This window comes from Papio anubis, chromosome 19 (genome assembly GCF_008728515.1).
Source record: "Papio anubis isolate 15944 chromosome 19, Panubis1.0, whole genome shotgun sequence".
NCBI lineage: Eukaryota > Metazoa > Chordata > Mammalia > Primates > Cercopithecidae > Papio > Papio anubis.
Genome location: NC_044994.1, coordinates 6,876,728 through 6,904,454, shown reverse-complemented (window position 1 = coordinate 6,904,454; position 27,727 = coordinate 6,876,728). Strand labels below are relative to the sequence as shown.

General features: G+C 42.9%; 1 protein-coding gene across 3 annotated transcripts in view; it reads right to left on the bottom strand.

Moving 5' to 3' along the window:
- Positions 1-23,449, bottom strand: part of L3MBTL4 (L3MBTL histone methyl-lysine binding protein 4) — a 450,027-nt gene extending 426,578 nt beyond the window's left edge. Inside the window, exon 1 of one of the 3 annotated variants that reach the window (XR_004180024.1) lies at positions 23,336-23,440. The gene's annotated coding sequence lies outside the window, so the exon portion shown is untranslated. Of the gene's footprint in view, positions 1-23,335 lie in introns of all 3 variants that reach the window. The other 2 variants (XM_021929961.2, XM_031658719.1) reach the window with 2 other exon arrangements.
- Positions 23,450-27,727: the final 4,278 nt, after the last annotated feature.

Below are 27,727 nucleotides of genomic sequence, written 5' to 3'. Positions count from 1 at the left end.
TAAATAAATAGTGCGAGGAAAACTGAATACCCACATGTAGAAGAATGAAACTGGATCCCTAATTCTCACCCTATACATAAATCAACTCAAGATGGACCAAAGACTTAAGAACTGAAACCATAAAAATTCTAGAAGACAACCTTGGAAAAACTCTTCCAGATATCAGCCTAGGCAAAGAATTTATTACTAAGACTTCAGAAACAAATGCAACAAGAACAAAAATAAATAAATGGAACCTAATTAAACCAGGTGAAGTAACTCAGGAATGGGAAACCAAATTCCATATCTTCTCATTTAAAAGTTGTGAGCTAAGCTATGAGCCCATGAAGACATACAGAGTGGTATTAAGAACTTTGGAGACTCAGAAGAGGGGAGAGTGGGAGGGAAATGAGAGACAAAATACTACATTTCGGATACAATGTATACTATTTGGCTTGTGGGTGCACTAAAACCTCAGAATTCACCACTCTATACAATTCAACCATGTAAGCAAAAACCACTTGTAACCCAAAAGTGACTGAACTAAAAAAAAATTTTTAACCATAAAAATAATAAATCCCCTGTAGAGCCAACCAGACATCATATTTAATTTATGCAAAATCAATGGGCCAAATAAAATCACACATTATGAGAATCACATACATTTTCTTTTTTAGATATGCAACTAATTTCTCTGTGCACTGTCTCACGTTAGCTTTCTGTGATGTTACTAGGACAGAAACTTAGCCCCAAACCGGAATTCAGAGGGAGGAAAGGATAAGCCCAGTTCACTTGACTCCTGCTGAGTCCAGGCTGCTGGACTGTGTTCTATGCCACCTAACTCTCACAGGGAGCACGGGTGGCAACACAGGGAGAGGATCAGAAATAAGCTTGAAATGAAAGCCCACAATGCTCTGACAACTAACGCTAATGCTCGAAGCTAACATTTATTGAGTAGCAACCGCATGCAGACCTGTTCTAAGCACTTTCCGCAGGCTTACTCACATTGTTCTCCACCCAAAACTATCTCTGTCTCAGGCAGCAACACTCTCAGGACAGTCGCTTAAGCCAAACACCTTGGAGCCATGGGGGACTCCTCTCTCCTCCATAGCCATTCATTCAGGGAATCCCACTGGCCCTCCTTTTAAAATAAATCTGGAATACAGCCACTTCTCACCACAGACCCTGCTACCACCCTGGGTGGAGCTACATCATCTCCCACCTGGATTGTGATCATGACCTTCCTAGCAGGTGTCCCTTGGCCTCCACAGCCAATAATAATCATAAAGCTTAGGTCCATCCCTGTCAACCCTCTGCCTGACTCCTGCCAGGGCGCCCCTGTCCCAATGAACATGGAGCCCTCACTTGGCTACCGAGCACTCCATTACCTCTCCTCCCTCACCACTTTCTGCTCTCCCCTTGCTCACATGGGTCTCCTGTCCCTTAACCAAGCCCACACCCTCTGGCCTCAAGTCCATTCTAGCTGCTCCTTCTGTCTGGAAGTCTTTCCTCAGACACCATCCACATTACTCCCCTTTCCTTGTGACTACCCTTTCAACACAACAGTCTGCACCCAGCCCAGTGCTGCCACTACCTTTACTCTATGTTACTTTTGCTTTTCCATAACATTTATCACCTTTTAAAATGATAAATACAGCCGGGTGTGGTGACTCACGTCTGTAATCCCAGCACTTTGGGAGACCAAGGTGGGCAGATCACATGAGGTCAGGAGTTCGAGACCAGCCGAGCCAATATGATGATACCTGGTCTCTATTAAAAACACAAAAATTAGCTGAGTGTGGTGGTGCACGCCTGTAATCCCAGCTACGTGGGAAGCTGAGGCAGAAGAATCGCTTGAACCCAGGAAGTGGAGGTTACAGTGAGCCAAGATTGTGCCACTGCACTCCAGCCTGGGAGACAGAGCAAGACTCTATCTCAAAAAACAAAATAATAAATAATAAAAGAAAAGGAAAGAAAATGATAAATTATTTACCTGTTTGTTATGTTTCTTGCTTATTGACGTCCTCTCCCCCATCAGGACATAAGCCTCACAAAGGAGCTTCACCTGTTTTGCTTACTGATGTACACAAACACCTACAGCAATGCCTGACATACGCCAGGCACCCAATAATTATTTGTGGAATAAAGAAACTAGGCATTATACACCAAATACTGTATGATTTAATTTGAAATAATGCCACTATACATAAATTTTATAAATCTACTAAAAGCAAAAAACAACCCCTAAAAAAGAAAGATCCCACCTCACCACCAAGAATAAACTGTCCTCAATTCTCCCATACAAGACTATTTTTAACTTTCTTCAGCACACATCCATGGGACTATATGAGATAGAGGGAAAGATCATTCGCTTGCAGTTTACAAATGTAATCTCATGAAAATAAATTTATCCTCCCTTCAATACACAAAACAATATAAATCTTTCTTTAGAAATTTAATGATTCTCAATACCTTGACATACATGTAGATGTCTTTCCCTAATATCTTGTTCCGTTACTTCATAAAATATCATGAGGCTGAGTGCAGTGGCTCACACCTGTCATCCCAACACCTTCAGAGGCAGGAGGACCACTTGAGGCCAAGAAGTTGAGGCTGCATTGAGCCATAATGGCACCACTGCACATCACCCTGGGCAACAAAGTGAGACCCTGTCTCAAAATATTATATATACCTATGAGACTATTACATCCAGGACCACCTTTAATGTGGGCAAATGATCATTATCCATGAACTCACAGCCTCATCTCTCCCATCACACAGCAGCAGGTCAGCTGCCCATCAGTCCTACCCCTATCCATCCCATTCTGCTTTCCTTTCCATCTACTTCACCAAATGTTCTGGCTTCTCCTGGCAAAGATGGCCAAAATAATTGCCCCCTTTTACTGACATATAAAGGGGGGAAAAAAGAGGAAGGGAAACTTCATCTTTTATTTTAAAAGTGTATTACTAACTAAAATGATGTGTCTGACACAAAATATGTACCTAAATACCCAACTTACTGTTCTCGGTCCTAAAAATAGGCACTGCCATATGATGTATTAATTTTAATCATGGTCTCAGATAATATGATTAGTAGCAGCAGAGTTTTAAAAGTTGAGGTAACTTTCACTTTGGGAGGAGTAAATTCACAATTAAACACTGCAAAAATGGAGATGCAGCTAGCATTTTTGCTCCACAACAGCTAAATACATTACCATATTACATGGGTGTTCTACACTCAATTTTGTTTTGATCATTTTATAATTTAACTCCCATGGATATTAACTACAATAAAGATGTAGAAAAGAACAAAACATTGTAAAATGATTCTTTTCCAATGTCTTAAAATAAGCAAGACCAAGACGTCAACCGAAGCACTTCTAGTATTAAAACTGTCATATTCACAATGCATCTTAATCTGTGTTTTCTTCCATCCAGGGTTAAAAAAAAATCTAATTCATATGAATTGAGAAATAAAATGTTTGCATGGCCAGTATAGGTGAGAAAAATATAAGAAAGAAAATACTATTTTAGTCTTATTCAAGGAAACGAAGCTAGCTCACATTCTGAAACTGAATTTTCTGTATTTAAGTATTCAGTCATGAGAAAGATCTCCCAAATGAAGATTCAAACAGGGCTCTTCTTATAAAGATTAAATCATTCTTTTAATATCATTCAAACAATGCACAAACAGTAACTGTACAGCCCATGGGTAATCCAAAGCTCCTAGGAACCCCCATCACGTAGACCAGTCTGACTTCTTGATTACACAGTGTTAGACTGACCATGCAGGACCTTGGGCTCCCAGTGGGAGGCGCCCCTGGCAGAGATGGCACAGCCCCTTCTGCAGCCCAGACACCAGGAGCCTCATCTGCTACCACCCACCAGGTTGGAAAGTGTTTGGCCTGTGCTTGGCACCTCTTGAACCACCCAGAATAGTCCAAATTGTTCTCTCTACAAATGAGGTTCAAGAGGGTATGCATTTTGTGTGCAGGCTTCAGCAACTAGTAAGGAAGCATCATGTGTGACCATGTGGAAACCATTCCTGGGACGTGGATAGGCAAAGGCATCAGTGGCATTGTTCTTCCTAAGAAAAGAATGTACCTCTCAGTATGGCTCATTTATTCTTCTGGGAAATAAGCACATGGTTTCTGCAATGTGTTACTAACTATATCACCCATTGGGGCAATATTGCCATCCATAAAAGTGTTTCTAACAACTGACAATCACTTTCTGACAGTTACTTAACAACAGCTATCTTCATACTATGTTCTAAATGTTTTATGCTTACAAAGTCATTTGATCCTCAAAACAACCCTCTTCTACAGGGAACTGAGGCACATTGTTAACTAAGTTACCGCCATTCACACAGCTACAAAAGGCTAACCAAGGAGTTAAAGCTAGGCAGGACTTTTTTAATGTTTCTTTATTCAGTCAAACAAGTAAGCGTTTTAAGTGTAAAAATAGATATTTAGGAATTCTGAGAAACTAAGCAAAAAATGCTGATGAAGCATGAGTAGAGAAGCCAAATATACACACTACGATGAAATGCAGATGAACTGAGACATCAAAGACAGCGAGGAAAGGAGTGCAGCAAGCGGCCGCACTGAGCAGACAGAAGGACCGATGCACAGAGTGTGCATGTCACATCTTGAGCATGCAATGCACGAGACCAGGGGACAAGCATTAAAAACAGTAAATGTACTTCTCCGCAGAGTTCACAGAAAAAGAAAGTAAATAAGCACATTATCTTATTTAGAAAACGATTAAGAGCTACAAGCAGCCTATATTATGCTGAGTATAACAATCTGAGAAAACTAATGTTAACTGTTGTCCTTTTTTGTCTATAGCTATGTGTAACTTGTTTTGTTTAGTTCTTATTTAAAAAATCGAAGTACCAGGACAATCCATAATCCAACCTTTATTTCAAATATCACTGTCCAAAGAGCCCAAATTGAAAAATCTCTATCAAGAAAACAACTGTTCACAGTGTGGTATCTTAAAAATCATTATAAAATCTATATCAACATTTTTCAGGCTAGGCACGGTGGCTTATGCCTGTAATCTTTGGGAGGCTGAGGAATGAGAATCGCCTGAGCTTAGGAGTTTGAGACCATCCTGAGCAACATAATGAGACCAAAAAAAATTAAAAATTAGCCAGGCATGGTGGTTTGCACCTATAGTTCTAGCTACTTGAGAGGCTGAGATGGGAGGAATGCTTGAGCCCAGGAAGTCAAGGCTGTAGTGAGCTATGATGGCACCACTACACTCCAGCCTGGGTGACAGAGCAAGACCCTGTCTCAAAGAAAAATTTAAAAAGAAAAAGATAAAAAAAATTCTTACATCTGAGAAGTTCCATAGTAACCCCTCCTTTTCGCTGTGTCCATTCACTAAACATTGCCACCTGCCCTTTCTTGGAAAGAAACATCCATTATTCTGAGATAGTTTCCCTCTTACATTTTTGTTGTTAAGGTGATCTTCTTAAGGGTAAGTAATAAATGGTCGCTTGTTTGTTTTTTGTCTGCACATGGAAAATTAAAAGTTGGCAACTCTCTCAAGGCTGCAGTGAGCTATGACGGGCGCCACTGCACTCCAGCCTGTGCGACAGAGCAAGACCTGACTCCAAAAACAAAAAGAATAAGTTGGCAATTCTCTATAAGCTCACATTTAGTTTTAATGGTATAGAAAACAGCCCCGAATGTGGACGCCTCTACTTCAGATACTTAGTGTTAAGAGGTCAGAGGACAGGAAAGGGAGAAGTGGCTCTGTAATGAATGGTCTGTGGCAGGTTAAGACAACGGAATGCTGGATAGCACACTCATCTGCAGGTGGAGGTGTACTGCTTGCAACCAGGTGCTGAGCGGAGTATGATCCCATCCTGGGTTCAGAATGCCAACAGCAAGGACAAGGGCTGCCTGGGATCACGTCAGGCTTAGGGCCTCTCTGGGGAGCTGAGCTCATAATCTGTTCTTTGCACATCACAGAGGCAAAGAAAGGATAAAAGCTCTGAAACAGTCCTTTCCTCCGTCTGACCTCCTCGCCTTCTTGCTTTTGGTAAAAGCATACGCCAGAAGTCTCAGGCTGGCAATCCTTGCCCCATTCAGCCTATAGATGTTTTTATTGTGCCTCACACTATTCCAAAACCCAGGAAATTACACACACATATTTTTTAACTGGATTTCAGACTTCTGTTTGGGGGGGGAAAAAAAGAACAGAGGACTCAAACTCCCAAAGAGCACCAATCCATTGCAGAGGCCCTAAAGACATGTGCCCCAGGCACCACAAGCCCACCACTCCTTCCCATCCTAAGGCCACTTTACCTACTCAGGGTATCTGCCAGACCCAGAAGCCAGCCTCTGAGGACCCTAAGGGAGCACCCCAGTGTTTGTTCAGCAATCCTAAAACAACCAGCTGCTTTCTGCTGGTGGGTTAGAAGATATGTTTCAATAACACACCAAACATATTAAAACACATCACCTCAAACTGATTTCTAATGTACTTTTCCTATTTATTTTTAATCTGGCTAGATCTAAATAAAGCCACATTAAACCTCTTTATATTTTATTTACACTAAGCCAAACCTTTGAAAGAAAAAGGAAGCTGGGCGTGGTGGCTTACGTCTATAATCCCAGCACTTTGGAAGGCCGAGGCAGGCAGATCACAATGTCAGGCGTTCAACACCAGCCTGACCAATATGGTGAAACCCTGTCTCTACTAAAAATACAAAAATTACCCGAGTGTGATGGTGCATGCCTGTAGTCCCAGCTACTCGGAGGCTGAGGCAGGAGAATCGCCTGAACCCTGGAAGCGGAGGTTGCAGTGAGCCGAGATCAAGCCACTGCACTCTAGCCTAGGTGCAGAGCGAGACTCCACCTCAAAAAAAAGAAAGAAAAAGGAAAAGGAAACAGTGGCACCTAACTGTATACGTGGCTTTGTTCTTGAAGGTATATTAACTGCATCTTAATTCTCAGCCATAACCATTGATTTCCAGTTCATTTTAATTTCGATTGACTACATATAATTTAGCAAAGAACATTCAGCAGTTCCCATCTTCCCAAAAGCTAGCAAAATGCCAAGTGTCGGCTATACTTACATCTTAGAAAATAGCAAACTCTAATTATTTTAGGTAATATAGCTAATGGAGAATTAACAGAGTACATTTTGTTCAGCTAACCTTAATAAGACCCTTCATAGTCTCTATATGATATAATGAAATATTCAGAATACCAATAATTTTGGCTCCTTCCCCAACCATTTCTTCTATTACAGAAATTCTGAGTTTTTGATTATCTGAAAAACACAATGGTTTTAGTCAATTACAATTTTCTTAAATAAAAACAAACACAGAAATCTTTAAAACTGATAGCTAGGAGTTAACCACCACTAATAACTCTGACCTTGGGAAATCACTGTGTAGCAATATCAGGACATGTTTAAAAGAAAAGAGGAAGAACTGAAATCTACATTAATTTCTATAAGTATTAAGTGATACAGGAATATAAAACAAGCTTTTACAAATACATCTAATATAGTGCTGTAAAGAAATGTGGTAGAGGCTGGGTGCAGTGGCTCACACCTGTAATCCCAGCACTTTGGGAGGCCGAAGCAGGCAGATCACGAGGTCAGGAGATAGAGACCATCCTGGCTAATACAGTGAAACCCCGTCTCTATTAAAAAAATAAAAATAAAAAACATTAGCCAGGCATGGAGGCGAGCACCTGTAGTCCCAGTTACTTGGGAGGCTGAGGCAGAAGAATGGCATGAACCCAGGAGGCGGAGCTTGCAGTGAGCCAAGATCGTGCCACTGCACTCCAGCCTGGGTGACAGAGCGAGACTCTGTCTCAAAAAAAAGAGAGAAATGTGGTAGAAAATTTAAAGTTAGGACGTTCTGCATCATGACCTTGAAAAGTTGTTTCATGTTAAATGTATCAACAATTACACTGTTGATAAGTTTTCTAAAACTAAAACAATTTAATATGCCAATCTCCTCCCTTTCCTTTGCATCTGGTTTAAGTGTAAACCCAAATTAGCTGATAAACTATTGAATGCACTTTTCCTGGGTATTTCTACACTTATCCTGTAGACACAGAGTGAAATAAGAGACAAAAAAAGTGACAGAAAGTCCAGGGGTTATATTGAAGAAGAGTGATCAAAAATCTATGGGTTAGGTTTGTTTTGTTTTGGAGACAAGGTCTTACTTTGTCATCCAGGCTGGAGTGCAGTGGCGCGAACATGGCTCACTGTAACCTCAACCTCCTGGGCTCAGGTGATCCTCCCACTTCAGCCTCCCAAATAGCTGGGACTACAGGCGCATGACACCACGTCAGGTTAATTTTTTTGTATTTTTAGTAGAGACAGGATTTCAACGTGTTTCCCAGACTGGTCTCAAATTCCTGGACTCAAGCAATCTACCTGTCTTGGCCTCCCAAACTGTTGGGATTACAGGCATGAGCCACCGTGCCTGGCCCAGGTTTTTGTAAACTACTTAGGAGGCATCCCAAAAGCTCTGCTCATACAAGCAGTAATCAAGAAAACGGCTTCATGCTCACTCCTGAAATGAAGCAAGGCACATCCCCTGGGAACTGTAATCTACAGAGAGGTTCAGAGAGAGACAAGCCACCTGTTACAGGCCTCAGGTGCTGACCGCAAGCAAAGCAGACAGCAACTGAGGCAAAACCTGACTCTTGTGTTCTCTTCTTGGGCACTGCTGAGTGTCGAAGCTGAGACTCACAAGGTGTCCTCAATGTGCACTCCTGGAGCGGGACATTGTCCTGAGCTACCTGATGCTGCCATCTGCTCACACTTCCATCTCCCATCATTAGCAAAAGACTTCATAAAACCACATGCCCTACCTACCCTTTAAACACAATCTGACATTACATCTGGCTCTAATTATACAGTGGCAAGCAAATTGAATTTAAGAGGAATATGCCTTTATATATCTCGCTGGCAATAATGACTACCAAATCAATAATAAAATGATCGTATTCGTATGAGGATGTGTGGGTGTTTAATAACAACACATGGCACATACTAATTTTTAGACCTTATAAGCACCATTTATAGATATCGCCACATATTAATTTTATATGGAACGCTGCAGACTCTGAATTTTGACTAGTTGTCAAAAACCATTAAAATACTACCTTGTGGAAATTTGAGTCCTTGTTGCTCCTTACAGCATATTCAAACTGTAAGAATGTACTGGAATCCAATCACACCCTCACCCTCTTCCCAAACCACAAAAAGTGCACACGGAAAAATATACACTGGGCAAGAAGACAGCTTATAGAATGCAAAGTACAGCTTATAAGAGGTAAAGTTCAAGTGAGGAAAAAGCACATGAGGACTAGTGTATTACAGCCAAACGATATATGGGTAAGTCTCATACTACAACTAATTTTCTCTAGGATAATAAGGCACTCACTTTGTAAAGGTGAGAGTCAGTAGGGAAAGTGCACCCTGTGCACACCCACAAGGCGGCTCTAATTTTTGAAAAGCATCCCCACATACCATGTGTTGCCACCTCCAGCATCACCAAGACCAGGCTAACGTGGGCACAGAGGCAATCAGAATGTACAGGCAAGTGTGTGGTGTGCAAGGGTGCAGTAGAGCAAGGGTGCAGAAGAGCTCCAGAACCAGAACCAGGGGCGCAGCGCCATCAAGGGGCCGCTATGACCTCAGTCCAAACCTCCACAATGAGAAGCTGCTGTGGAATAAGAAAGCGGAAACATAATTTTCAAGCTAGTATTATATTTCTCTAAGCCCATGGCTTCAAGTGGCAGTAAGCCTAGGCAGGTAAGACATGAATTTCTGTTACCTGTTTTTCTCATAATGACCAATACCTGCAGCAGCATAGAGTCATAAAATGTCTAAACAGAACTTTCTTTAAAACAAAATTCCAGAGTGTATATATTCAGATTATTTTTATCTCTTCAAAATAACTACTTTGGGGAGCTATACATATTTATTCCACTGATGTTTCACTATTAAAAATATTGTTTAAATTCATTGCACAATCTACACTGCCATCTCTCAAAGACAATGTTGAAATGATTCCTGTGTTGGCCGGAAAGTTAAGATAGAAAGTTTCTAAGTCCCCTTACAATTCTAATAAATTATTCTGGCCTTCTAGGAATAATATAAGCATCTATGATTTAATAAAATATAACTCAGTCTTAAATAACAAGTTCAACTCTTTATACACAATCAAATATTATATGATATCCATACAAGTGGTCACACAGTTGCACACCTTTCTCTATTCTACAAAATCTATCTACAAGGCAGCCCATTCCAACTTCAGACAATTTACTCACTTAAAGCTAAAAACAAAAGGTTTAACCTCTGTTGCCATACAGAACAAGGTTTGAACATAAAGTACACAAATCAGAAATTTAATCACTAGTGATTAAACTGACTGTGACCAATTTAGACTAAGTATTGCTTAGTCATTCACTGAAAAATGGAATATCCATTCATATTTTCCTTGCAAGGCTGAAGTTTTAGAAGAATTAAGATGATAACGTTTGAATGTCAGAATTCTTACAGAATAAAAGGTTAATTTATAAAAAATAATAATCTTAAAGGGAAAGAATCATTGATTATTCTAAACTCTGAGCAAAAGTAACTTGCCCTTCAGCAAACCCTCCATCTCTCATCACTGCAAATAATCAGTAGAATTTATTTATTTATCAAACCAGTAGTGCTCAACAGAGGCAGAGGTAGGAAAGAAGGGGGAAGTAGGTCACCCCCAGGGGAATTTTTTAAAATATGTGTGGGGTTTCTTGAGTGGCATTTAAGGGACACAGGGCCAATGCTGCTAGAATTCCCACATGTGGGACAGTTCTTCACAGCAAAATATCATCTTGCCTTTTGCACAGCTGGAGCAACTCACTTGACATTTATGTGTATGAAAAATCTATTTATGCTTCTCTAAACCTTAAACCTACTTCCACTTTACATATCATCAAAAAGTATTTTTGCATATTTAACTAATTCCTGTCTCTCCCAGGAATGCAACTCTGTATATATTGAGTAAAGGCTTTACTTTGTTTTGTGCAGAACTTGCAAATACTGTTCACCATTTCAGAAAGATACCATGGAACCCAATGCTGTTCAATGACTCTCCCTCCCCGACATAGTCCACCAATGAAGTATTTTCACTGGTCACCTTCACGGTGAATCTATTATAATCTATTATATTGGATGCAATCTATATATTGGATGCAGGTACAAGCATCCAACTACTTGATTTTATTCTCTAGGTTAGTCATGTCCAAACATTTTGAAGTGCATATCATTTTATCATAAATTACATATATTTTTCCATTGTATTATTTATGCACATTATATTCACTTTTCTGACAGTATGTATAGGTAAGTTATTTACCTGTTAATTTCATTTCAGGATACTCAGAGAAATGTTACAAATATTTGTTATCAAAACACTAAAACTACCACTCGATCCAGCAATCCCACTACTGGGTATCTATCCAAAGGAAAAGAAGTCATTATATGACAAAGCCACATGCACACGCATGTTTATAGCAGCACAACTCACAACTGCAAAAATATGGAACCAACCTAAATGCCCATCAGCCAACGAGTGGATAAAGAAAATGTGGCATACATATACCACAGACTACTACTCAGCCATAAAACAAAACGAAATAAGGGGCTTTGCCGCAACTTGGATGCAGCTGGAGGCCATTATTCTAAGTGAAGTAACTCAGGAATGGAAAACCAAACATCAAATATTCTCACTTCTAACTGAGAGATGAGCTATGAGGACACAAAGGCATAAGAATGATACAATGGACTTTGGGGACTAACAGTGAAGGATGGGAAGAGGGTGGAGGATAAAAGACTACACATTGGGTACAGTGTACACTGCTCAGGTGATGGGTGCACCAAAACCTCACAAATCACCACTAAAGAACTTACCCATGTAACAAAAACCACCTGTTCCCCCAAAAGCTGTTGAAGTGATTCTTTAAAAGAGTCTGATTAAGTTGAAACCCCTGATCCATAGAACCTCAGGAACGTCCTTCCATCTTGGTTCTTTCCATATTAGGTTTAACAAGCAAGTGAAAAAGGAGCATAGGGGACAGGTGTACCCCAAGCCATTCACTGACGCTTTTATTTGTATACCTGGCAAGGAAGCAGGGAAATTTATGCTCTGGGAACGAAGACAAAAAGCTCTATTTCTGTTCTGTTCTGCTCAATTTCTTATTTTTAGTCCAAGAAGCTGCTCGTGGCCTGTAGAAAAGTGCCATCCTACAGAAGGATAAGCTAGACCTGTGCTTTTATTTAACTATGGAGACCTTCATTATGGAAACCTTGAAGGAAACTGGATAAAAATCAGGAAAATGTCAAGGCAGCCAGTAAATTAAATAATCTCAACATAATTTACAAGCAATTTCTTTTTCTTCATTTTAGTTTTTCGTTTGAGATAGGGTCTCATTCTGTCACCTAGGCTGGAGTGAATTGGCTCAAACACGGCTCACTGCTGCCTCAACCTCCTGGGCTCAAGGGATCCTTCTGCCTTAACCTCCCATGTAGCTGGGACTACAGGTACAGGCCATCATGCTCGGATTTTTTTTTTTTTCGAAGAGACGAAGTCTCACTATGTTGCCCAGGCTGGTCTTGAACTCCTGGGTTCAATCAATCCTCCCACCTCAGCCTCCCAAAGTGCCAGGATTACAGGTGGGACCCACCACACCCAGTTAGCTATTTATTTTTATTTTTGCTGACATGTTTAAATACTTAGGCTAGGGAAAACTTGAAGAACTTTTTTAATGCTCATCCACTAAGGCATACATGTTTTGGTGAATTTATGATCTTCACTTTCAGTATAACACTCAACTAGGACACGCAAAGGCAAGGACAGAGATTTTTCAATTTCCAAAAAGTGAAACAGATCTCTCTTTTGCGCCCTATGCCAGCAGTGGCCACGTAAACAATAGGGAAATAATATAACCATGAAGATAGCTCTTCTCCGCAAGGCACTTATTAAAACCTTGCACTTCTCCTTCGTCCATAACACATGGTCTCTGGAGGGAGCGCAATATGAGCCAGCTGACAGAACCAGAAGCTGGCGTGAAGGTCAGGCGGCTTGCCGCTCTGCGGCCCCCACAAACATCTCCTGAGGTGCCATCTGCGGTGCAGAACAATACTGCCTGTCACTTAGGGCCTTGACAAGGATATTCTCACTCTAACTTTTGGAAAGCACACTACTCCCTTTCAGTGTCAGCACAGGCCCCGAGCCTGAAGGCCCGCTAAACCCAGGGGCTGAGCCTGAGCGCCTGCTAAACACAGGCCCTGAGCCCAGGGGCCCGCTAAACACAGGGGCTGAGCCCGGGCCCCGCTAAACCCAGGGGCTGAGTCCAAGGACCCGCTAAACACAGGGCCTGAGTCCAAGGACCCGCTAAACCCAGGGGCTGAGCCCCGGGGCCCGCTAAACACAGGCCCTGAGCCCAGGGGCCCGCTAAACACAGGGGCTGAGCCCGGGCCTAAAACACAGGGGCTGAGCCCGGGCCCCGCTAAACACAGGCCCTGAGCCCAGGGGCCCGCTAAACCCAGGGGCTGAGCCGACCCGCTACACACAGGCCCTGAGCCCGGGCCTAAAACACAGGGGCTGAGCCCGGGGACCCGCTAAACACAGGGGCTGAGCCCGGGGGCCCGCTAAACACAGGGGCTGAGCCTGAGGACCCACTAAACACAGGGGCTGAGCCTGAGGACCCACTAAACACAGGGGCTGAGCCCGAGGACCCGCTAAACAGCTCTCCCAGCCCCTCCCAGTGGCACTGTGAATAGTAAGGCATTTCTAAGGAGAAAGGTCTGAGTACCTCCTGCCAGCACCCATCACAGGTATTGAGGAATGCAGCTGAAGGAATAAACCTATTAATAAGCCAGTGAGTCTCCTGTACTGCCATGCAAAAAAGCCTCAAATTTGAATTTGTCCATGGTTGTGAGTTTCCTGGAACAGGTCCAGTCTGTGTGGTCCTCCTAATATCATTTACATTCCATGACCTACCACAGCCTTGGCCAAAGTACACACTAAGTAAGCGTTCAGGGAATAAATGAATGTACTCTTACTTACCCGCTGTCTATATTACTGGCTTCATAATTTCCAACTGTGCAAGCGCACTAAGTATTAATTATTACTCTAGAATGAAATTCGCCAAGCTACTGAACGCAACTTTATTGCAAAACCTGGCTATGAAAAAAAGGTTGACATGACATCATAGAAAACCTCGTAGACTGGAACCGGATGAGGAAGGCCAAGTCACAGCTCCAACTCTGCCGTTACTCAGATGGATAAATGCAGGCAAAATCATCTTCAAACTGCTATTAATAATTTTATGTCTTCACCACAGTTTGATTAACAATCACAACACTTGTACTTAGCCAATCATGGCAAGAAAGAATCAACAGGGACCATCTACTATCATTAGAACATTTTACAAGAGAAAAGGCATTTTGAATTGATAAAGTTCCCTCCATGTAGATAATGTGCTTTTTGATTCATATTCTGACACAGTGACTTCTGAGCCTGGAAACACTGCTAAATGCAACGGACCTCTGATGTATCATCTGCAAACCAGGCTGGATTAAATCAGCGGCTCATGACTTGGGGTGATTCTACCCCTCCAACCCTCCCCAGGGGACAGGAAGAAGTGTCTGAAGATAGTTTTTGTTGTCACAACTAAGGAGTGGGAGGTGCTACAGATACCTGGTGAGGTGAGGCAAGGAACACTGACTGCTGCTTACCATCCTACAAGGCATGGGACAGCATGCGAAACAACAAATTCCTGTTAACTGTACCAAGATTGAGAAACCCTGGATGAGATTATTTTTAAACTCCCTAAAATTCAAAAAATGCTGAATTCAAATGTGTAACTACTTTTACACAGTTGTAAACTGTACTTGTAAGTAAAGTTATACACTTTACTTACAAAGTTGCTAAATGTGGGACATCAGAAGCCTCTTCCTAAGCCATAGCTGGCCTAGGGTGGAAGTTACAGCTACTCTGGGCTGAAAGTTCTAGGATCTTGAAAGACAATTTGTTTGGAAATAAATGCAATGTAAAGCCTTCAAAGCCGTGCCTACTAACCTCGCACTTTGCGCATCACGGTGATTAATGTGTAACTGTACCCTTCACAGCTTCCTTTCTTTGTTCTCTCGCCCTTTACTCCACAGCGATGGGCATTGTTTGTTTTGGACACAGATGCAAGCCCGTTATGAAAAGACAGACAATTATATTCTCCTTGTCCTCATAGTAAAAGAATAAAATGGCCCTAAAGATTACTAATGATCGACTGCGATAAAATAGATGGGCATCACCGAGTCACACAAAACACAAAGACCACAGCACTGCTCAAGTGGGGACGCTCCTTCGAGCTCTTGGTCTGTAAACCTTAACAATTCCTCTTCTAAGCTGAACTGCATGTGTGAAGCTGCCCAGAAACAGTCACATATCTACTAGGAATAAAATTACAGCAAGCTATAGTTTTGGAAGAGAAAGGGGAAAAAAAGTCTTTGTTCTAACCATTCTCAGAAATTGCGTGCATAAAATATAGATTTGGAAGTACTATGCTGGCATCTCTAATAATTCACCTTTATGATGTCAAAGGCCAGGACTAAAGGCTATAATGATAGGGAATTAAAGGATATTCTTTGCCATAAAACAAAGAGTAGAGCCTTTGTATTTTCTTTGATATGTGACCATAATTATAATAAAATGAACAGCTGAAAGGTCAGTGCTTAATTTTCAATAGAACCCAAAGTCTTAGAAGCCTATACACAGAATCCCAAAATGTTAGGAATTTTGTAAGATTTCTTTCCTGAATGAGCTTGTCACTAGTTGACACAAAATCACTCATCCTTTATTCACTGGGCATCCAACATATACCAGACAATTGCTAAGCTCTGGAAATAAATGGCAAAAAGCCCTTACTCAACCCAACAAGTTTTCTGGAGAACACGGAAAAGTAAAACTCTACACCTCAGAAAGCAATCGTGGACAACAGCACATCGTGGTAGGAAAGCACACAGTATGTATAGTCCACTGTCTTTCTTTTTTTTTTTTTTTTTTTTTGAGACAGAGTCTTGCTCTGTCACCCAGGCTGGAGTGCAGTGGCACGACAATAGAGACAGTGCAGTGTCTCTATTTTTAGTAGAGACAGGGTTTTACCGTGTTAGCCAGGATGGTCTCCATCTCCTGACTTCGTGATCCACCCGCCTCGGCCTCCCAAAGTGCTGGGATTACAGGCGTGAGCCACTGCGCCTGGCCTGTATAGTTCACTTTGAAGGAGGCTTGGAGCCTCCTTTTAGGAGCAAACTTCACAAGAAAAGCAGACACAAATATACAAAAGCCCACAGGGAACGAGGACACCATCCCCTCCAAACACACAAAAAGGAGGGTGTCCATGAGTTGCACAAACCGTTAGACAAAGAGTAAAAAAGGCCGACTTAAACAATGGAACACAGTGAAAAAACATTCACAGAAACATGAATGAAAGTGTTATAAAGTCTGCGTTGTTCTCAACCTGGCACCGGGATGTGCTTACAGAGTCTCAGGCTTGGCCAAGCTTCCCACTCCCGACTCCCAGATTTAATCAAGTCACACTGAAATGACAGGACCAGCAGCACAAGAAGCCAGTGTGTTTGTGCACACTCCACATTCATGGTAAATAAGAAAAGCAATCTAACTAAAAGTAGAGCACATCCAGATAAGTATATAGCTGACCCCACCAGCGAAGAGCTTATAAATTGTGGACCACAAACTGCATCTGGTCAGCAGACGTATTCTATTTCTCTTAGCAGTATCCTAAGATATTTAAAGCAGCATTTTTAAACACAGAGACTCCACATTTTTAAAACTGCAGATTTCCAACTGCAGTTTTGTTTATTTTTAAAATAATGGCCACCGCCGTTAGAACATATAAGATCCACGGTTTGCTGCAGTCTTCACCACTCACTACTGCCTCCAAAGCACGAAGGGGATTTTCTCACTATTTCTTATAGTAGACAAGTACCTATGTCCAGTTTTCTTTTTTTCTTTTTTTTTTTTTTTTTTTTTTTTTTGAGACTGAGTCTCGCTCTGTTACCCAGGCTAGAGTGCAGTTGTGCAATCTCGGCTCACTGTAACCTCCACCTCCTGGGCTGAAGCAATTCTCCTGCCTCAGCCTCCTGAGTAGCTGGGATCATAGGCATGCCACACCAGGTAATTTTTGTATTTTTAGTAGAGACGGAGTTTTGCTGTGTTACCTAGGCTGGTCTTGAACTCCTGACCTCAGGGAATCCACCCTCCTCATCCCCTCAAAGTTCTGGGGTTACGGGGGTGAGCCACCATGCCAAGGCTCGCCCAGTTTTCAAAGGTAAGGAAAATAAAAATAAAAGTGAGACCAAATGAACTCTGAATTTTTTTCTGTCTGCCTACTTCCCCTATTACTTTCCTTCAGACATCCAAATTGTTGGCCCTGGATTTAGATCTTAACCCATTTGCCACACAGCACCAAGTGAGTGTACCAGGTGTAACCAGATTAGAAAATCAAAGCCAGGAGTCAGACAGCTGCTCTTCTATGAACTGGGCTTTGATTGGCATCAGCACTAACCTACATCCCATACAGGCCTGGAATTTCGGCTATAATCTGGTCCTTGATTTTTATTTAGAAATAAATCATCGTAACAGTAATAATGACCAAATACTATTTTTCATATGTTGTCACTCCGGGAAGTACTCACAAAAGAAGAAAGGATGAAAATTAAGCAATGGCTCATAATTACAGAACCATTGACCCTTCGGGAGTTTGGAAGGTCCCAATGTCAGGATCAGTGCTGGGGCTCCATGCTGCAGGGAAAATGAGATAAAAATGATCCATTCGGCACCTCCAATAATTTAGACCGTCTGGTCAGGACTGAGAAGTTACCACAGAGGCTCTTGATGGCACACTCTAAGACTGCATGTGTTTGGGGGCATGTGCCCATGTACAGACAGACTGGGAGTTCAAATTCAGGAGGGCTATTAGGCCTAGTGCCTAAGCAGAATGTTAAAACCCATCATCACAGACAAGGGGAAAAGCCCACATTTGCTAAGCTCCAAAACCATCTGCCTAGCACAGTGCTGAGTGCCTGACACACACCACAACTACACCAAGTTGTCGCCTTAAAAATAACCTGTTTCCCCTAGGGCTCACACTGGGGAAATGATCCAAGCAAAGTTACCAGGTACACTGCTCCCCAGTCTTCCCCATCTCCAAAATTCACTCCGCTTCTCGTGCTAGAGATCAAAGGAGTAATCCTGGAATCTCCCCGTTTGCCTACCCTCTAACCCATCAGCAATTCTGTAAATTACACCTCCAAAATACTCAAGTCCCTCCACTTCTACCCACCTCCATGCCCCACTCCCCAGCCCAAGGTCACCTCCCTGACTCCCAACTGGACACCTGCAATGGTATCCTAACCGGTCTGAATAAGCTGCACAGACCTCAACGAGGCCTTCCGGGGGCCTCCAGCCATTTCCCACCCAGGCCCTGCCCTCCTGCCTGGGGTCTTCTCTCCTTCCTCCAGGGCACCAAGCTCTTTCCCTACAAACCGCCTCAGGGGCTTCTCTCTGCCTGAACTTCCTTTTGCCTCCATTCCCCACCTGGCTAGCAGCTACTCATCCTCAGGCACCTCTTCTGGCCCACAAATCTGCATTAGGCACTCATGTGGGTCTTTTTCAGGGTTACTTAAAGTCTGTACTTCCATATGTTTGGCTGATTAGTTGCTACCTGTCTCTCACTGGACTACAAGCTCCATGAAGGCAGGCGTCATGTCTGCATAGTCACCCCCATACACACAGTACACAAGTGACACAAAGTGGATATCCGAAAAAAATGCCTCACCCCTACGTTCCTCAATTCACTCAAAAAAAAAAAAAGGACTGGAGCAATGCTGATTTAATCTAAAAAGCTCCTGTCATGATCATCTTAAAAGCTATCAGAATAGCTTGCTTACATACCAAAATGTAAAAGTGTTGTACTCTCTATTTGTCCCTCTAGTTAAACACATTCTCTCTGGCTAGTTACAGTGAAAAGAAATGAGATGCATGCACTGCTGTTCATCTCCTGAGGTCCCCACCTGATACTTTTCAAACAGTTTATTAATCAATTATTAATTGTGGCAGCAACCACACTTTTATCATTTCACATCCATCTTCAGGAGGGATACATAAGCATTGTCAGAGCTTGCCTCATTACTTCCAGCCTCATTAAGAGAATGTTTCCCATATGAGCTCAGATCAACACAAAATGAAGAAGGTTCACCAGGTGACACTGAGCAGGGCCGCCGCTACTGCGACATCATCTCCAAAAGGTTCACATAGGTCAAGGGAACAGAGCTGTGACAACTCTGATGGGCTCACAGTGAAGGTTTCACTTTTCCATTGCTACCGTGGAAAAAATTGTTTGTATTTGCAAAATAAAATACGGATAATTATCCTAAAGCACTATCCTTTAAAAAATTCATGCAAATGCTTAAAACAAAGATTATATGTGTATGAGTGAACTGAAAAGCTTCATTTCCCCCAAGCATCTAATTTCATTGTTCTGCTTTATTTTGCTTAAGTACAAGATGCTGATATTTATACTGCTTGCTGTTATTCACTGTAGTAAACAGTGCATTGTTGTTTTTTTTTAATGGACCTAAATAGTTTTCTTCAATTGGAGGTATGTTCCTATAATAAACTATCCTCAAAATATTGTTGCCAATGCTACAAGATGCAAATGTTTTGTAAAGTGTAAAATGCTATTCGAATGAAAGGAGGACATCTGTATTCCTCAAACAGAAAGCAAAACATTTACACACAGCTTGCACTGATGTGTCACCACTGAGATCACCTCTTTTTAGCCAAGTTCAACTACATCTTCTCAGTTCCTATTTTTTTATTGGCAACTGACAAGACTTACCATGCCTTCCCTGCATTCCCTCCCTTATTTCTCCACTGGCTTCCCTGTGACTGAGACACCTGGTTTTCCTCCCCCTCAGACTACTTCTTAGTTTCTCTCACTGACTCCTTTCCTGGGCATGGACCATAGTCATGGAACTGTTCTTTTCTCTCAGTGCTAGTTTATTCACCCTAACACACGCTTTTTAGGATCACCCCCATAGTCGCTGAGTACTTCCTAACTGGCTTTCCCCTGATCCAACATCAGAGTTTCTCTCTCCAGTGAAAAGCCATTTCAGGGTTTTCAATGGTTTTCAATTCAATGGTTTTCTGTTGTTTAAGGATGAGCCAAAGAATATGTTTAGTTTTTCGCAATGCAAAACCATTTTGCTTTTACCAAAATATATTTTCTATAATATATTAATACATGATATAAGCATTCCTAAAATAATATTTTAGTAGAGTAATTTGATAAACGCATTGTTTTAACTTTTATTTTCAGTTAGGTTACATGTGCAGGTTGGTTACATAGGTAAACTCATTTCATGGGGGTTTGTTGTACAGATTATTTCATTACCCAGGTATTAAGCCTAGTATCCATTAGTTATTTTTCCTGATCCTCTCCCTCCTCCCACCCTTTGATAAGCCCCAGTGTGTGGTGTTCCCCTTTATGTGTCCAAGTGTGTTCATCATTTAGTTCCCACTTGTGAGAACATGCGGTATTTGGTTTTCTCAATCCAATGTTGTATAAACAGAATTTATCCTTTCCACCCTGCCTCCAGCCCACCAAACCTACCTTTCCTGCTCACGCCCCCACTTCACCAGCAGCAGCATTCTTTCTTAATTAAAATAATTAACTGAAAGAATGAACACTTATCTAATGGTGATTTTCAAACCTTCCTTCAGCTCTCTGGAGAATGGAAACCTTGACCCACTTGAAGGAGTGATGGGGGAAGGAGGGGTGAAGGCCTCTGCTTCCTTGGTCAGACTGGGTGCTGGTGCTTCCTACACAACCTCCTGGAAGTGGCTTTCAGGTCAGCCTGTTCTTCATAGGAAGAATTCCAGGGCTTTCCATCTGCAAATCTTCCTTCACAGTCAGCCTGATCTCCCTCACTGCTGCTTTTTATCACCTTCTGCCTCTGCTCAGCAGTTGTCTGCTCATATATGGATTCAGTCCTACGAGTATTTGTTGAGCATGCACTTACCCACGTGTCAAGTCCCATGCTAAGCTAAAGAGGCTTATTACCACCAAAGTGGAATAAGAAGTGTAGTTTAAGATAAAACCACACAGGTACTGCAGTGAAGTTACACAGATGATACAGAGCACCGAAGATTCTTATGATGAGCTTTCAAATATGCAAACTTACTTCTCTTTAAAGTGAAAGTTAAGTGAGTTTCCATCCCTACAAAAAAATTTAGATAATTAGCCAGGCATGGTGGTGCACAGTTATCCTCCCAGTCCATAGGCTGAGGTGGGATCCTTTGAGCCCAGGAGGTCAAGGCTGCAGTGAGCCATGAGGGTACCACTGCACTTCAGCCTGGGTGACACAGTGAGACCCTATCTCTAAAAAATAAAAATAAATTTTTTAAAAAGCGAAAGTTAACACAGTTCCTTCACTTTCTTTACCTCTGTCTTCACCAGATCACCTTCGCACCAATACCCTTTCTTTGGAAATGGAGTGAGAGCACACTGCAGAGGTTAACCAAGCTTAATATTTCTTGTGACCCCAATATTGTGCAGCAAAGTGCTAAGTGATTCTGCAATCAAGGGTTACATGCATCGCATCCTCAATGTGGCCTCACATCTAAGAGCATAATTAATAGCAGTGTTATGTTCATCTTCCTTCCTAGTCGACCATTACACACCAAGTCAGTGTAGTCAAATCCAATCCCTTTGGATACTCCAAGAAAAAAACCTCTCCTCTTTCAACCATTTCTCCTAATTCTGTAGTAACATAAGGAATAACTGAAGTTGTCCGTTTCAGCATCTTTCGAAGAGCTAAATGCATTCCAAGTTTTTCATGTTACCAAGCACCAAAAACAACTCTACCGTACCCACCACCTGTTTGTCACTTTAACCTTTTTAGGTGACAGAGATTAGAAAACAGAAGAGCCACACTACACTTATTTCAGCCAAGGACTGAAACTGGAGCCTGCCACAACCGTCTTCCAGGTGACAGAGATTAGAAAACAGAAGAGCCACACTACACTTATTTCAGCCAAGGACTGAAACTGGAGCCTGCCACAACCGTCTTCTAAACAGCTCCAACAGAGGGATCCAGAAGATGGGCCACTAGCAAGTCATAGTGGAGTCCAGACAAGCATGAAGTGAGAGGGAGTCTTCAGTATGGGAATGGCCAGGGGGGTCGTGGTGACCAGCTGCCTTCCTCTGGCTATTAAGTACAGCAGTCTTAACAGTAACAATGACCAGGCCTTCCCTTTATTTAGTTCCACCTCGGGGCATTGGCGCATTAACAATGTCCCTCTAAAGGCATATATAAAATAAAGCACACTTCGCACTTTAACCAGTGACTAAGGGAGATCAAAGGCAGGGGACAAAACCCACCCGGAGTTTTCGACCTCGCGAAAACGCTCTCACCAATCCCGCAGGTAACTGCGGCGCTGGCCCAGGTGTGCCCAGTTCGACTCGCGTCCACCTGGGACCAAGCTGGCCCAAGAAGACCCGGAGAGCAGGCGAGGGCCACCGTGGCCGGGGCGCCCCCCGCAGTTCCAGGCGGTGGCAGGAGCCTGGGAGCCGCCGTCCCAGGCTGGCCAGGCGCTCGCCCGCCCTGCGCGCACTCCCTGGGCTCCCGCTCCCGAGGCTGGGCAGAACTCGCAGAGAAGGACAAGGGCAGAAAGCGGGCGGAGGGATGTAGCGCTCGTCTGTCCGGGCACAGGACACTTGTCGGCTGAGGGGGTCATGCGGGCAGACGGGGGCCGTCGGCCCCAGAGGAAACAAAAGCCAAATGCCCACCGCCGGGCGCTCCGTGGCTGGAGGACTGGCTGGGGCCCTCGGGAGTCCCGTCCCGTCCCTCTCCCCCGGCCCCGGGCTGCGCTGGCTCTAGGGCGCCCAGGTAGCCGCGCCTGGCACCCTGACCCTGCCCTCGCGGCTGCTCGAGGCGCGGGGCTCTGCGGCGGCCGCGCCCGTCCAAAGTAAGCGACAAGTAAGGCAACGCCTCTCGCGGGGAGCCCGGCGCGCGCCCTGGCTGCGAAAGAGAAACAGAAAGAGCCTGGGCCGGGACTGGGGCTATTCCCAACAGCCACCGCCCCCACCGGCCCGGCCCGGCCCGGCCCGGCCCTCGCCGCGGGAGTCGCGCAGGCCCCTCCACCCGCCCGGGGACTGGGGCCACCCCGCGCGGCGGCGGCCGTGGGCACCCACGCGGGCTTGCGACCATCCCACGCGGGCGGCGGCGTCTTTCTTACCCCCAGCGGAGCGGCGCCTGCCCGCAACGCCAACCGGGTGACAGGCGGGGGGCGAGTCGGAGCGCGAGGTTCCGCCAGCCCAGGCTGCGGCGCCGCTGCCCGGCGGTGCCTGGCGGGAGGGGCGCGAGGGTGCACGCGCGGGGTGGGGGCGCGGGAGCCGCCCCCTGCCCGCCCCGCGCGCATGCTCCCGCCGCACCTGCCTCGCTCCGGGTTCCACTCCCCGGGGAACCGGGTGGCGCTGGGCCCGCCGAGGTCGGGGCTTTCCCGTGGGAAGGAGGTGGCTGTGGCTGGATTTTTAGATGCGTCCTTCTCTGTATTTGTTCCCTTGGAAGGATTCCCCCAAATCTTGTCTACTTCCTGCCTGCCAGTCTGCTTCCTCGCAGAGATGTCCCAGTAGCTCTCCCATGCTTCATCCCAGCTCTTGGGGTTCACCGTCTGAAGGCTTTCTCCTCAGAATCCCTCTCAGTCCGGCTGCTCGCTCCGATTTTGCAACCTCCCCCATTCCCCTTTCCCGCTCTTGACTTTGCTACTCACACGTACCTGCATACCATTTCCAAATAAAATAATACTCTTTCCAAGTGGCAAGAAGTGTTTGCTGACCCTGTTCTAACTGCTCGGAATTGAGCAGGAAATAGGAGCTGGGCAGATCCTGCCCTCATGGAACTTATGGCCTTACTGGCCAACTTTGGTCCTTCTCAAAGCATTGTCGCCCGGTTTGGGAGGACTGTATTAAATAATTTATTTTGGCTTACAAATAAAGGTAGCTGGCAATTGAAGACTATGTATTGTGACTTTTGAATGAAATGTTCTTTCATAGGATGCCTTGTTTATAAACCCTAGTATGCAAATAATAGCTAGTAGGTACAAAATAAGTATTAGTTTGTTGCTTTCAGCAAGAAATTGAATAATTTAGCAGGATTAACATCCAAAATGATCTTTTTGGTTTGTCATGGGCTACCATAAACCGAGAATGAAAACTTGCTTTTTAGGTGAGACTGGGCATTGTAGAAACATAATTTCGTGTTCTTACTGTAAAAAGAAATATAAACCCCATTGCTAATGAAGTTTTTAAACTAGGAACAATGATCATAGAAATTCGTAAGTGCAAACACACACGATTTGTGTTCTGTGCTCTAGTCAGTTAAGAAAAATATATTAGCCAGGTATGGTGGCTCACATCTGTAATCCCAGCACCTTGGGAGGCCGAAGAGGGCAGATCACTTGAGCTCAAGAGTTCGAGACCAGCCTGGCCAACATGGTGAAACCCTGTCTCTACTACAAATACGAAAATTAGCCGCCGGGTGTGGTGGTGGGCGCCTGTAATCTCAGCTACTCAGGAGGCTGAGACACGAGAATCGCTTGAACCTCGGAGGTGGAGGCTCCAGTGAGCTGAGATAGTACCTCTGCACTCCAGCCTGGGCAACAGGGCGAAACTCCATGTCAAAAAGGAAGAAAGGAAAAGAAAAGAAAAGAAAAAGATATTAGAGACAGAGAAAAAGAAAGAAGTAGAAGACCTCAGTAGCGAGAGGAAAACATTTGATACACAGTTCCAGCCCATTTTAACATTCTACTAAGGACTTATAGAGTTGCATTTCTGTGACAACGGGCACTCCTGCAGGTACCACCTTTGGCTGAATACTTGCTCACCAGATTGGATGAAATTAGAACAGGACTCAGCAGGTGAGAGTTCCACTGCCTGCTACTCGCAGAAACACAGATACCATTTTTGGTGAAGGACAAAGCTTCGATTATTGCAGTGTATCCCCAGTCCATCCCAGAGGTGTTTATTTATCATTGGAGATTCTAGGTATTAGTAATAGAGATATCAAAATGTCCCCAGCACAGAAAGAGTTAAGTGCACTTCTGGTTACACTAACCCTTCAGAAAAGTGTGTATTGATGTTATAATATATGAAATCAAAAAGAAAGCTGGATTGAAATTCAAATAAAGTGAATTTACATCAGCTTATCATCACTTCTTGGGGGGAAACAATTATTTTTATAACATGTTTATTGATTATATTTGGTTTAAGTTTATGAAAGCAGAAACACTGTTTTCAGAGGCTGGGTTTAAATAAGAAAAAAGATACACCAATGAAACAGGTTGCAGCAGGCAGGAAGCCTCATCTACAGCTACTTAAATGTAAGTGCATAGGTGCAGAGTGCTGACAACATATGATTCTGTTCAGAGAAGCTGACATCTGTCTTAAACTACACTGTTATTCAAATTTTATGGAAATACAAGCAGGAACACATTAGTACACTTCTTACAAAATTTTTGAAAAGCTGTTGTAGTAAATCCCTTTTATTAGAACAGCTGCAGATTAAAATGAAATAGCCATGTTGTTGATTTTTATAACTTTACCAATGATCCATCATGAGCAAAGGGGTTTATAACATTGGTAGTTACTAAGCATTTTACTTTTATAATTCAGTTGAATTCAACCAACACTAAATGCAAAGTTGGCCAGATAGACAAAGATGGTTTATTGTTAGGATAGAAATTGCTGATGGCATGATACTGAGAATCCCTTTCTGGAGGTCATGAAAACGTAACAGGGACAGCAGTCCTATAATGTGTCTATCTATTGTGGATGAAAATGAAACCTTCCACCTGCTAAGATAGTGACTGGTTTTATTCAAGGAATTATCCATTTTAAAATTTTTGCTAAGTTTGTTTACCTTTTTCTGGCTGGTTGTGTATGTTTCTTTTCTTTTCTTTTTTGAGACAGGATCTTGCTCTGTCACCCAGGCTAGGGTGCAGTGGTATGATCATGGCTCACTGCAGCCCCTACCTCCCAGGCTCAACTGATCCTCCCACCTCAGCCTCCAAAGAAGCTGGAACCACAGGCATGTGCTACCACTCTGGCTAATTTTTTAAATTTTTTTGTAGAGATGGAGGTCTCACTATATTGCCTAGGCTGGTCTCAAACTACTGGGGTCAAGCAATCCTCCCGCCTTAACCTCCCAAAGTACTGGCATTACAGGCATGAGCCACAAGGCCTGGCCTATATTTCTTTTCTAAGTAGGATTAAATTACATTGCTTTATTATTTGGTCAATAGCAGGATTGGCTCTTGATAGTGATTGGGCTTTTGTGTGTTTTTTTGAGACAAGGTCTTGCTCTGTCACCCAGGCTGAAGTGCAGTGGTGCAAGCACAGCTTACTGCAGCCTTGACCTCTGGGCTCAGGTGATCCCCTGCCTCAGCCTCCTGGGTAGCTGGGACCACAGGTGTGCAGCACTATGCCTGGCTAAGTTTTAAATTATTTGTAGAGATGGGGTTTAATATGTTTTTAAAACTTGAGATTTTTTTCTTAGCATATACTTTGAATGTGACCATTTGGAAAAATTTAACACAGAGTGAATTATTTTGTATGCTTTGGTATAACTGAGGAGAAGTTATCTTAACAAAATTCTACACTTGCTTGGACAAGCAAATTGTCCACAGCAACTAAAAATATTTCATTAGTCGCTGTCTTCAACAACTATTATCATCAAGTTTATTTTCATGTTAATGCCACTGTTAATAATTTTCTATGTTACAGTTGTGTTTTCCTACATGGGTGGTCCAATATTAAGCTTCCTTTAATGGATTGAGGTATAAATAATTGCATAACGTACTATTTAAATATAAATATTGGTTCAGAAAGAACTGTAAATTATATTGAGTAATTAAAAATAATTTTATTTATTTATTTACTTTGGTAGAGTTACAGTCTCACCGTTTTGCCCAGGCTGGTCTTGAAATCCTGGCCTCAAGCCACCCTCCTGCCTTGGCCTCCCAAAGTATAAGATTACAGACATAAGCCACCATGCCCAGTCTAAAACCAATTTTAAATAAATGATATCATAAAGCTTTACAAGTAAGATAATATGCACATTATGCTATTTTGAACAAATGACTTAAAATCTATACAGAAATCTACTTACTTGCACATTTGTGCTTTCTTTTAGTTGAACAAAGTTATCAAAAAGTAACTTTAAAATACTGCCTTCAGGTATACTTCCTTGAATTTTTAAAAATCCAACATAGGCATAATATTTCTGATGATGGTTACAGTCTGTATAAACTGAACAAGATAAGAATCCTCTTGTTAATAAAAAAACTTCACTTCCCACTACAACCAATACCGAATAAGCTAATGGGATTTAAAGAAAGGCATGAAAATTCCAGAAGGAAAGATAGCAGTCTGTTTAATCCTATTTTCATAGTTATTGATGATACAACCATGCTATCTCCGAAGTGAAAGATCTAGAAGAAGAAAAACTGAAAATTTGATGATAGGAATTCTTGAATAGCAATATGCCCCCATTAACTATAGCTAGACATAAATTCTCTTAAAAATAGCAGGTGTTATAATACAGACATACCTTGGAAATATTACCAGTCTGA